The sequence below is a fragment of the Equus quagga genome, chromosome 1 (genome assembly GCF_021613505.1).
Source record: "Equus quagga isolate Etosha38 chromosome 1, UCLA_HA_Equagga_1.0, whole genome shotgun sequence".
Taxonomy (NCBI): Eukaryota; Metazoa; Chordata; class Mammalia; order Perissodactyla; family Equidae; genus Equus; species Equus quagga.
In genome coordinates this window covers 152,245,093-152,254,390 of record NC_060267.1, presented here as the reverse complement: position 1 = coordinate 152,254,390, position 9,298 = coordinate 152,245,093, and positions in this window count along the sequence as shown.

Below are 9,298 nucleotides of genomic sequence, written 5' to 3'. Positions count from 1 at the left end.
CTTCAATACATACTGGCCAATATTAAGTTGGTTTAGTATGCCAAGGACTGCTTTTGCAAAGAGGCAGATTTTGAGGCAAATTCTAGGGAGCATTTACAACACATAGGAGAACGGGGCACGTACTACAGGCCTATAGAACAGGAAATTTTCTGTCCTGTGTGAGTATTAATAATCTGAAAACTCTCATTCACTGAGTACCTGCTGTGTCATCAGATTTAATCCTCCACTAGTTCCGTGTGCCCATTTTACAGATGAGAAATGTTCAGAGAACTCAAGTAAGAAGGCTAAGGTCTCACAGAGGTAGAATTGGGTGCAAAGCCAAGTTGTCCTGGAAATAGAATTTGCAATAAGTTGGAATAATGGTTGGTTCTTTACTTCATATTGTCTCCTGAGGAAATTAGCCTACCCCGTGGGATAAAAGAGACACTCCATGATGAAATGTTCCACTACTCCATCCACACAGCATGATCAGTGTTCTCACTCTCCTCTGGGTCTCAGTGGGGGCAAGGAAGATGCTTTTTCATCTCTGTTGCCCAACTTGCTCTCCACTAACACGATGTGTTGTCTAAATTCTTGCTGAGAGAACGATTGAAAAATGAATGGATGGATAAGTGTGGACAGTGTTGCCTAATGTGTGAAATGTACACTGGTACTTCAGATGATTTCAGATTGTGCCAACCTTTAAAACATTATTTTAATGAGTCTGTTTTTATTTTAACATGTATTAGAAAAAATAAGCACATTAAGCCTGGGCTTCCAGAAATATTATTGCTTGAAATATAGCTCAGTTCAAAAACTTGAATTGATTTTTAAAATGCATTAAGTAGATGATGGAACTTATTTTTGGTGACTAGGGGACACATGAATATGAATGGTTGAAGTGAGTGTGCTCCACTCCAGGAAGCAAATGCATACGAATCACTAACCTTTATTCAGCGCTTGCTGGGGAAGCACCAAACGCTATTCTCTGTGTGTTATCTTCTTTATCTGCTTTAATCTTCACCACAAACCTATGAGGTCATCTTAACTGAGGCAGAGAGCGAGGTATTACTGAGTCCCACTGTTAGCCATCTTTAGGCCAGGATTTGAACTGAAGCAGTCAGACCCTAGAGCCCACACTCCCACGTTGAACACAAGATGAAGCCAGAGTTAGCAACCCAGGTGAGCCTCTGGAATGCTCAGGGGTCTGATTCGGTAGCCTAAAATACAGAGAAGGAAGATGCTGTTTGCATTGGAAGGGCAGGGGTTGGCCATCAGGAGGCCCAGGGAGAGAAAAGTCATTCCTCAAAGGCACGTGGACTCTGGGCTTCAGCCCAAGAACTTCAGCCAAAACAGGAGCCAAGGTCTTCTGACTCCCCCTTGCAGGCTCTATTTTGCCCGGGTTATTTCAGTTCTCGCTACTGCAAGGTCGCGAGCCTTCCCACTTGGCAATGTCTCCAAGTGCCCTCAGCGGGGACGCAGTCCCTTCCGCCAGGCGGCAGCTCTTGAATGCAGGCGCTCTTTGTGCCCAGGACTTTCTATTTTGTGGCAGTGGTGTTTGTTTTAAGCTCTTTATGCAAATGACATGCTAATAGTCCAGTCCTGAGGGAAATTCCTTCCCTAGGTGACAGAGAACTTTTCACTTAAACAAGCGTGCTCATCTTTTTTCACAAAAGTCACTGCAGTAGACATTTGCTCATGTTGTTCATTTTCCTCCTGAAATAGGCTGCCTAATCATTACATATCACATTTCCAATTAGTTTTTTTTTTTTTTAACTTGAATAATTACAGCTGTAGACTACAGGTTTGGGGCCATGGCTTTGCAAACTGTGCTGGTGAAGACAAGATTGTGAACTTTCCCACATTACGTGGCCTGCCAATCAGCCTCACACAGTGCTATTTAATTCTAATATATCTCCTGATCTTTGGTGCATTTAAAAATAACTTGTTAATAGTCTTCCTATTCTAATTAAGCTAAAATTTCACACACTGTGCGCGCGCGCACACACACACACACACACACACACAAATGATCCTTAAAGATCATTTCTGCATGCAACCTGCACAGCACAGTGCTTCTGAAATTGTCCTCAAAGACTTCTCTCCACCCACACCTGCAGTGGTAGAAGGGAGCTGCTATAGCCCTGGTGCAGTAGGATCACCAAAAAAGAGAACATGCCTTTGAAATTTCCTGTTTTGTCTAAATATCCGTAACAAAATCATTTAAATTGGACCTCTGGAGCTAGACCCCCTTGGTTCAAATCCCAGCTCTGTCACTGACTTGCTGTAGGACTTTCTTCAATCCTTTTAAGCATTTTATTCTTTTGGTTTGTTAATGTGTAAAATGGAAGAAATGATAGGACCTACCTAGGAGAGTGGTAAGAATTACTGTAAGAATAGAGCTATTATTTTAAAATTGGTTAGAATAGAGGCTGGTTAGGGCCAGTCTGGTGGCTCAGCGGTTAAGTGCGCACGTTCCACTTCAGCGGCCCAGGGTTCGCGGGTTCGGATCCTGGGTGCAGACATGGCACCGCTTGGCAAGCCATGCTGTGGTAGGCGTCCCACATATAAAAGTAGAGGAAGATGGGCACGGATATTAGCTCAGAGCCAGCCTTCCTCAGCAAAAAGAGGAGGATTGGCAGCAGATGTTAGCTCTCCTCAAAAAGAAAAAGAATAGAGGCTGGTGCACCTAAGCATTGGTTATTATTAAGTTTTTGTATTCTACCCTAAAATAAAGCTGTATTTTTCTGCTATTTTAAAGACATATTGATACCAAAATCTTTGGGTAAAATGGACTCTTGGGGAGGATGAGCCACGTTTATCTGTAACTGTGAGCAAACCGCCCCTTTCCGTGAGGGGCTGTTTCACCCAGGGCGCCAGGCATGGCTGTGCTGTGCCCGCAGGGCCGTGTGACACAGGAAGGTTGGGTTTTGGTCTTGCTCCACCATCCATCACCTGTTCATTCTCCCATGACTTCGGGCTCTTACCTCATCTGAGACACTTCCCTGTCCTGCCCACATCAGAAAGCTGAAGAAAAATCACATAAGATGAAAAGTGAAAACACATGGGAAAAGTGTTATTGAAAAATATTACTAATGTAAGATAAAATTTATTGCCTTTTTTGGGGACATAGATATGTACACTGAAACTTTGCTAGATCCTCATTTATTAATAACATTTTATATATATATATATATATATATATATATATATATATACATATACCATCATGTCGTCCCTCAGTATCCACGAGGGATTGGTTCCAGGACCCCCGTGGATACCAAAATCCACAGATGCTCAAGTTCCATATATAAAATGGAATAGTATTTGCATATAACCTAAGCACATCCTCCTGTACACTTTAAATTATCTCTAGATTACTTGTAAAACCAAATATAACGCAAATGCTGTGTAAATAGTTGTTATACTGTATTGTTTGGGGAATAATGACAAGAAAAAAAGTCTGTACATATTCAACACAGATGCAACCATCATAGGCCTTTCAATCCACAGTTGATTGAATCTGTGGATACAGAACCTGTGACACAGAACCCGCGGATATGAACAGCCAACTGTGTGTGATGTCAATCCCCTTAGCAACCCTATGAGATTGGTATTATTTTCTCCATTTTGCACTTAAGGAAATTGAGATAAGTATCTTATGCAAGTTTACACACTCTGAACCCAGGTCTCTCTCAGTGCAAAACCATCCACTCCTCCAAGCTGTTTTGTCCATGTTTATTTCCTTCACCCAACAGATATCACTTGAATGCAAGGTGGTGTACCACCCAGTGTCTGCTTCATCTTGAAAGCAAGAACTGTGTGTCACCCAGCATCCTATCCTAGCAGCTGGCACAGAGAGGAGCGCATAATGATTGTTCAATAATTTTTGCTGAAGGACGAAATGAAAGCTCTTGGCCTTTAGAAGTCCACAGTCCAGCTGAGGAGACAGACAGATACAAGAAACAGTATGATGGGGATGTACCTGCTGGTAATGCTTACGGGAGTGAAACAGCCTGGTTTTTGCAGAGAAGTTCCTAGTCAGAACCTGCCTGCTGTCCCACATCTGCCCGTATGGATGTAGTGCTCCAGCCACCATTGCTCCCCTGACAGGATGGCCTTGCTCCTTCAATTCTCTCACAACTCTCTCAAGGACCGTGTATTAGTTTCCGAGGACCGCTACAACAAATTACCGCAATCTTGGCGGTTTAACCAACAGAAATTTTTTCTCTCGCAGTACTGGAGTCTAGAAATCCAAAATCAAGGTGTCAGCAGAGCCTTGTTGCCTCTAAAGGCTCTAGGGAATAATCAGGACTAGATAATCTAGAGCTTGACTCCTTCGGCCACCGTGGCCTCCAGGTGTTCCCTGGCTTGCGGTCACACCGCTCCAGTCTCTGCCTCCATCTTCACATGGCCTTTCCCGCTTCTTCTCCGTGTGCCTCCTAGTGATGTTTATCATTTGAGTTAGCGCCCACCTGGATAATGCAGGATGAGCTCGTCTCAAGGTCTTTGACTTAATTACATTTGCAAAGACCCTTTTTCCAAATAAGGTCACGGTCACAGGTTCTGGGGGTTAGGATATGGACACCTCTTTTTGAGGACTGTCATGCAACTCACTACAGAGCTTCAGTCAATTCACTGGTATGAATTCTTCCAAGGTGAAAAGGTTCCAAGCCCAAGACTCTCTCCCTTGTTCACTTCACGGATTCCCAAAGATAAAAATCCAACCACTTCACAAATTTTATTTGGTTTCATTGTCTCTCTTAACAACAACAGCAACAAAAATGATATGTTTACATTGTGCAATAATTAAAATGTCACTTAAGGATTAGGATTTATCTCAATGATTTCACATACTTTTTGCACCTCTATCATTTTTTGAGCAGCTATGACTTTTCTTTCCAAGAATGTAGAAATGAGAAAGAGTTGGCAAAATTTCCACCCACTGTAGCCTCCTTTGAAACCACCTTGTGTTTAACAGCCCCTGACAAAACGCAGGGAGCAATTCATGCTCAAACAATATTATGAAATTTCACGCCAGGGCCAAACTTAGAAAGAAACTATGGCTGTGTGAAAATATATATATGTCTTGTTCCCATGCCCCATCTCATCCCTTTGGACTATAAGAAATGTGAGAATGGGAAGATGAGTTCTGGCCTAATATCCTGTTACTAAAGTCCCTTACCTCTATGACCTTGAGCATTCTAGTTATCATTATTCTAGCATAACAAATGACTATAAGATATAGTGGCTTATAGCAACCATTTTACTTTGCTCGAATTTTGTGGGTCAAAAATTTAGGAAGGGCTTGGGCTGGACAGTCTCACTTAGGGTCTCTTCTGCTGTTGAATTCAGATATCTACTTGGGTTAGAATCATGATGGTTCAGCTGGGCTGGATGTCCAAGATGCCTCACTCCGGCAGTTAATGCTGATTGTCTGCTGGGAGCTCAGTTGGGGTGATCATCTAGAACACCTCCACGTGGCCTGTCCAGCTGGCAGTGTCAGGGCAATAGAGTTCTTACACAGCAGCTGGCTTCCTTTAGGGTGAGCATCACAAGAGAACCACGCAGAAACTGCATGGACATTTATGACATCATCTTGGAAGTCATATAAGATCATTTCTCCCATACTCTACTGAACCAAGCAATTGCAAGTCACTCAAATTCAAAGCAAGGGGATGCGGTCTCCCACCTCGCAATGGGAGGAGGGACAAAGAATTTTGGGGCAATGCTTTAAAACCACCACAGGTACCTTACAGTATGTGGGTCTCAGTCTCTTATCTGTAAAATGGGACTACATCATCTCTAAGGCTTCTCTAGTACTTAAAGTCTATTGAGTACTTTCCTTTAATTATTTTAATTTACCCACATCAATATTTATATGACATTTCCCTTCTTTTTTACTATAAAATAACTGTGTTACATAAAATTAGGAAAGAAACAGAGAAAAGGTTCATTTTCAATAACCTTCCAATTCTTTGTATATGTTTTTAGAGTTGTTTAATATGTGTGTTTATGTGTGGTACTTGTGTGTCTGTGTGTGAGTGTGATGAACTCATCAGTTCACCTTTTTAGAATCTTTTTCTCAGAATTAAACAAGCCAGAAAGGCATTCTGGCATCTTGTTTTTAAGAAGCATCAGTTGCCATTATAACTAAACATACTATATGGCAGTAAAATTTAATATTCTAATTAAATTATAGTGGTTTTTAACCTCAGATTACAAACTCAGGTGTGCAAGAAATGTCATATTTCTTATTTTTCTGTAAGTCTACTTAACTTTGATTCTAAACTTCTATCCTGCTGGCCTGGTGGGAAATTCAGCCCTTATTTGGGGGACTACCTTCCCCACTAACTCCCGAAGTTTTACCATTGGCCCAGGTCTCACACCGTGAGAACAGGAGCAAGGGGGTGGGGAATTCTGGTTCTCAGTTATCAGTGAAGCACGATTCGCTTATCCCATTTGCTGGGTTTGTTCAGGTTTGCCTCTCCTCTAGTTCCTTGCCTTGCTAGGGACTTAGTGTTATTTTTGAGAGAATCTGAGCGCCACACATCTAGATTTGCATCCTGGTGTGCCCTGGGCTATACCCTTAAAACCCACTGTACCCTCAGGTCCATGTCTGGGAGCAATAGGCAGGGGTTCTCTGCTCCAGAAGTCAACACAATCGTCACTCCTTCAGATCCTAAGGCTTCTCTATCCTCCATCATTTCCTTTGCCCAGGCTCTGCTCCTACCCTTTCTTCAACAGAGTTTGATAGCCTATCAACTTGGAGCCTGAATCATTAGCAACCAAATAACTAGTTCACTTAATTTTCAAACCTTCCCTGGAGAAGGAAATATTTGCATTCCATCTTCCTAGTGCTTCAAAGAAAAGGAAGAAGAACCAATTGATTATTTTTCCATAATAAGAGTAAATGTTCACATCCTGCCACAAAAGAATACATCAGGCTTATTTATATGCATTGCATATCCTCCAGTATAATCAAGGGAATTACACTTCCATCTGATAGATTTTTCAAGTCTATGTTCGACCACTTTCTAAATCTCTTGGGCCTGATGGGAGAACAGCCTCTTTCTTGGCGGACAGCACTGAAGAAATACGGAAAAGAGAACAAAATGGCAGACGTAGCATTTATTGTTGAGATGAGATAATACAGGTCCATAATCCGTTATTTTTTATTTCAAATATAAAATCTCTGAAAACTCTAAATAATTTTCCTATCTTATTTGGTTATCTAAACCTGATGTGAGGCAACTTACAGTCATTATTTATCCCATTTAGGGTGAATATTTATGTTGTATGGCAGAAATATTAATGTGTTTGATTATGGGAGTGTCACCTATACTGCACTTTAGGGTGTCACATAATATTTATCTTATTATCTTTCTAAAAATCCCCCAAAGAATCTGAATTTCTAAATCTATCTGAATCCAGAGGTTTTGGATAGGGTTTGGGACATATGAACCAGTAGGTTTCTTATTCATGATATTTTCTCCAATGCCATTCAGGCTAGATCATGAGGCATGAACTAGTGGGGCGTGATGATTTCAGGGTAGGATTGAAAGAAGAAAAGGTCTTTTGAATTTCAAAAGCTTGTGGTGGACTCAAAGCAAGGAGGAAGACAGGTTGCATCAGAACAAGGCTTCTTGTCTCCACACCACTGAATCCGGTCAAAATTCCCCAGTTGAAAGGAAACAAAAGGACTGATGAGGGAAGATGACCATGGGGCTGGGAACGCAGTGCGCTGTAGACCTGGAGGAACCATGCAGACTGAAGTCAAGTCATAATGCAGAGAACACTCAGCCCCAGTTAGAGCGGGGCCTTAAATTGTCAGCCCATGGAACAACATGGATACTGAGTCGGAAAGCCTAAAACCTCCATAATCTACTCCAGTGAGCATCACTATCTTCTGTGCCAAGGAATTACATCAATAGTGTTTCACACTAAGCATCTGGTGAGAAGCTCCCATCCATAACAGCCTATTGCCCACTGAATGTCCACAAGAAGTGGTCCCAGTGCCCCAAGAGAGTTTTCTCAGACCTAATCTGTTGCGGATTAACCTAAGTCAATTTTGCCAATTTTTTTTTTTTTGGAGGAAGATTAACTCTGAGCTATCTACCGCCAATCCTCCTCTTTTTGCTGAGGAAGGCTGGCCCTGAGCCAACATCTGTGCCCATCTTCCTCCACCCTATATGTGGGACGCCTACCACAGCATGGCTTGCCACACAGCACCATGTCTGCACCCGGGATCTGGGCCAGTGAACCTAACTGCTGTGCCACTGGGCCGGCCAAACCATTCTTAATGCTCAGACTCTTGTGGGTATTGGTAGCTTCCAATAGTTAGAAGCAGACTAAGGCTACAGGTCTCCCCAACAACCTCACCAGCAAGTTTTAATAAAAGTAGCCTCAGATTGCACAGAAGTCATCATGCAACCCGTTCCATAACCTCAAGGAAGTCCCAAATCTCTCTTCTTAGGTGCTATCACCATACTTCGCATTTGAGATTAAAATCAGTAACATTCCAGAGATGGGGGATGTAGCAACTTTATAGTTGGAACTGTCAACGAAAATAATCCATAACCAATCTATAAATGAAAATTTGGGTGAGTTTATTCTGAGCTTAAATCTTAGGATTATAACCAGGGAGAGTCTTTCCACAAAGGAACAGAGCACTCCAAAGAAGTGGGGGTACACAGGGTGGTTATATACCCTCAAAGAGGGTGTTTCACATATGGTTGAAATGTCCCTCCCACAATAGTCACAAGATTGCCCTGTCGGCACAGCACTTGATGGACACAGCAGGTAGTGGGTCTGCTATCTTGGTGGGCGTAGCAGGAGGCAAGTCTATTGTCTCAAGCTGGGAGGTCACAGATGAGCGCAGCAATCAGTTTCTAGCCTAAGGAAAGATACTTAATCCTTAAGGAGACACCAATGTTGGGAGGGGGAGGGAAGTTGCACCTTTATCTCAAGGGCCTTTTGCTCTTGCCATAGGGAATCTCTAAAGCAGAGACACAATGCATGCTCAATGGCCTCGGTCAGGCCCTTTTGGAAAGACAAGGTCAGGCCGAATTAGGTTTACACCAAATGGCTTCCTCATATATTCCAATATATCCTATTACTTGCCATTTTTATTTGTCAGTATCCACCAACCAAAATCTTCTAAATCAGTACCTGGACCCTGTTTTAGAAGCAGACCTCAAATACTATCCTGAAGGATCCAGAATTCTGAGCCAGTTGGATTCTGTTTATGTGAAGATAGAGAATCTTCACCATATTTGTAGCCTATTCACATATCCTGAACACCAGTAGTTTCACCAAT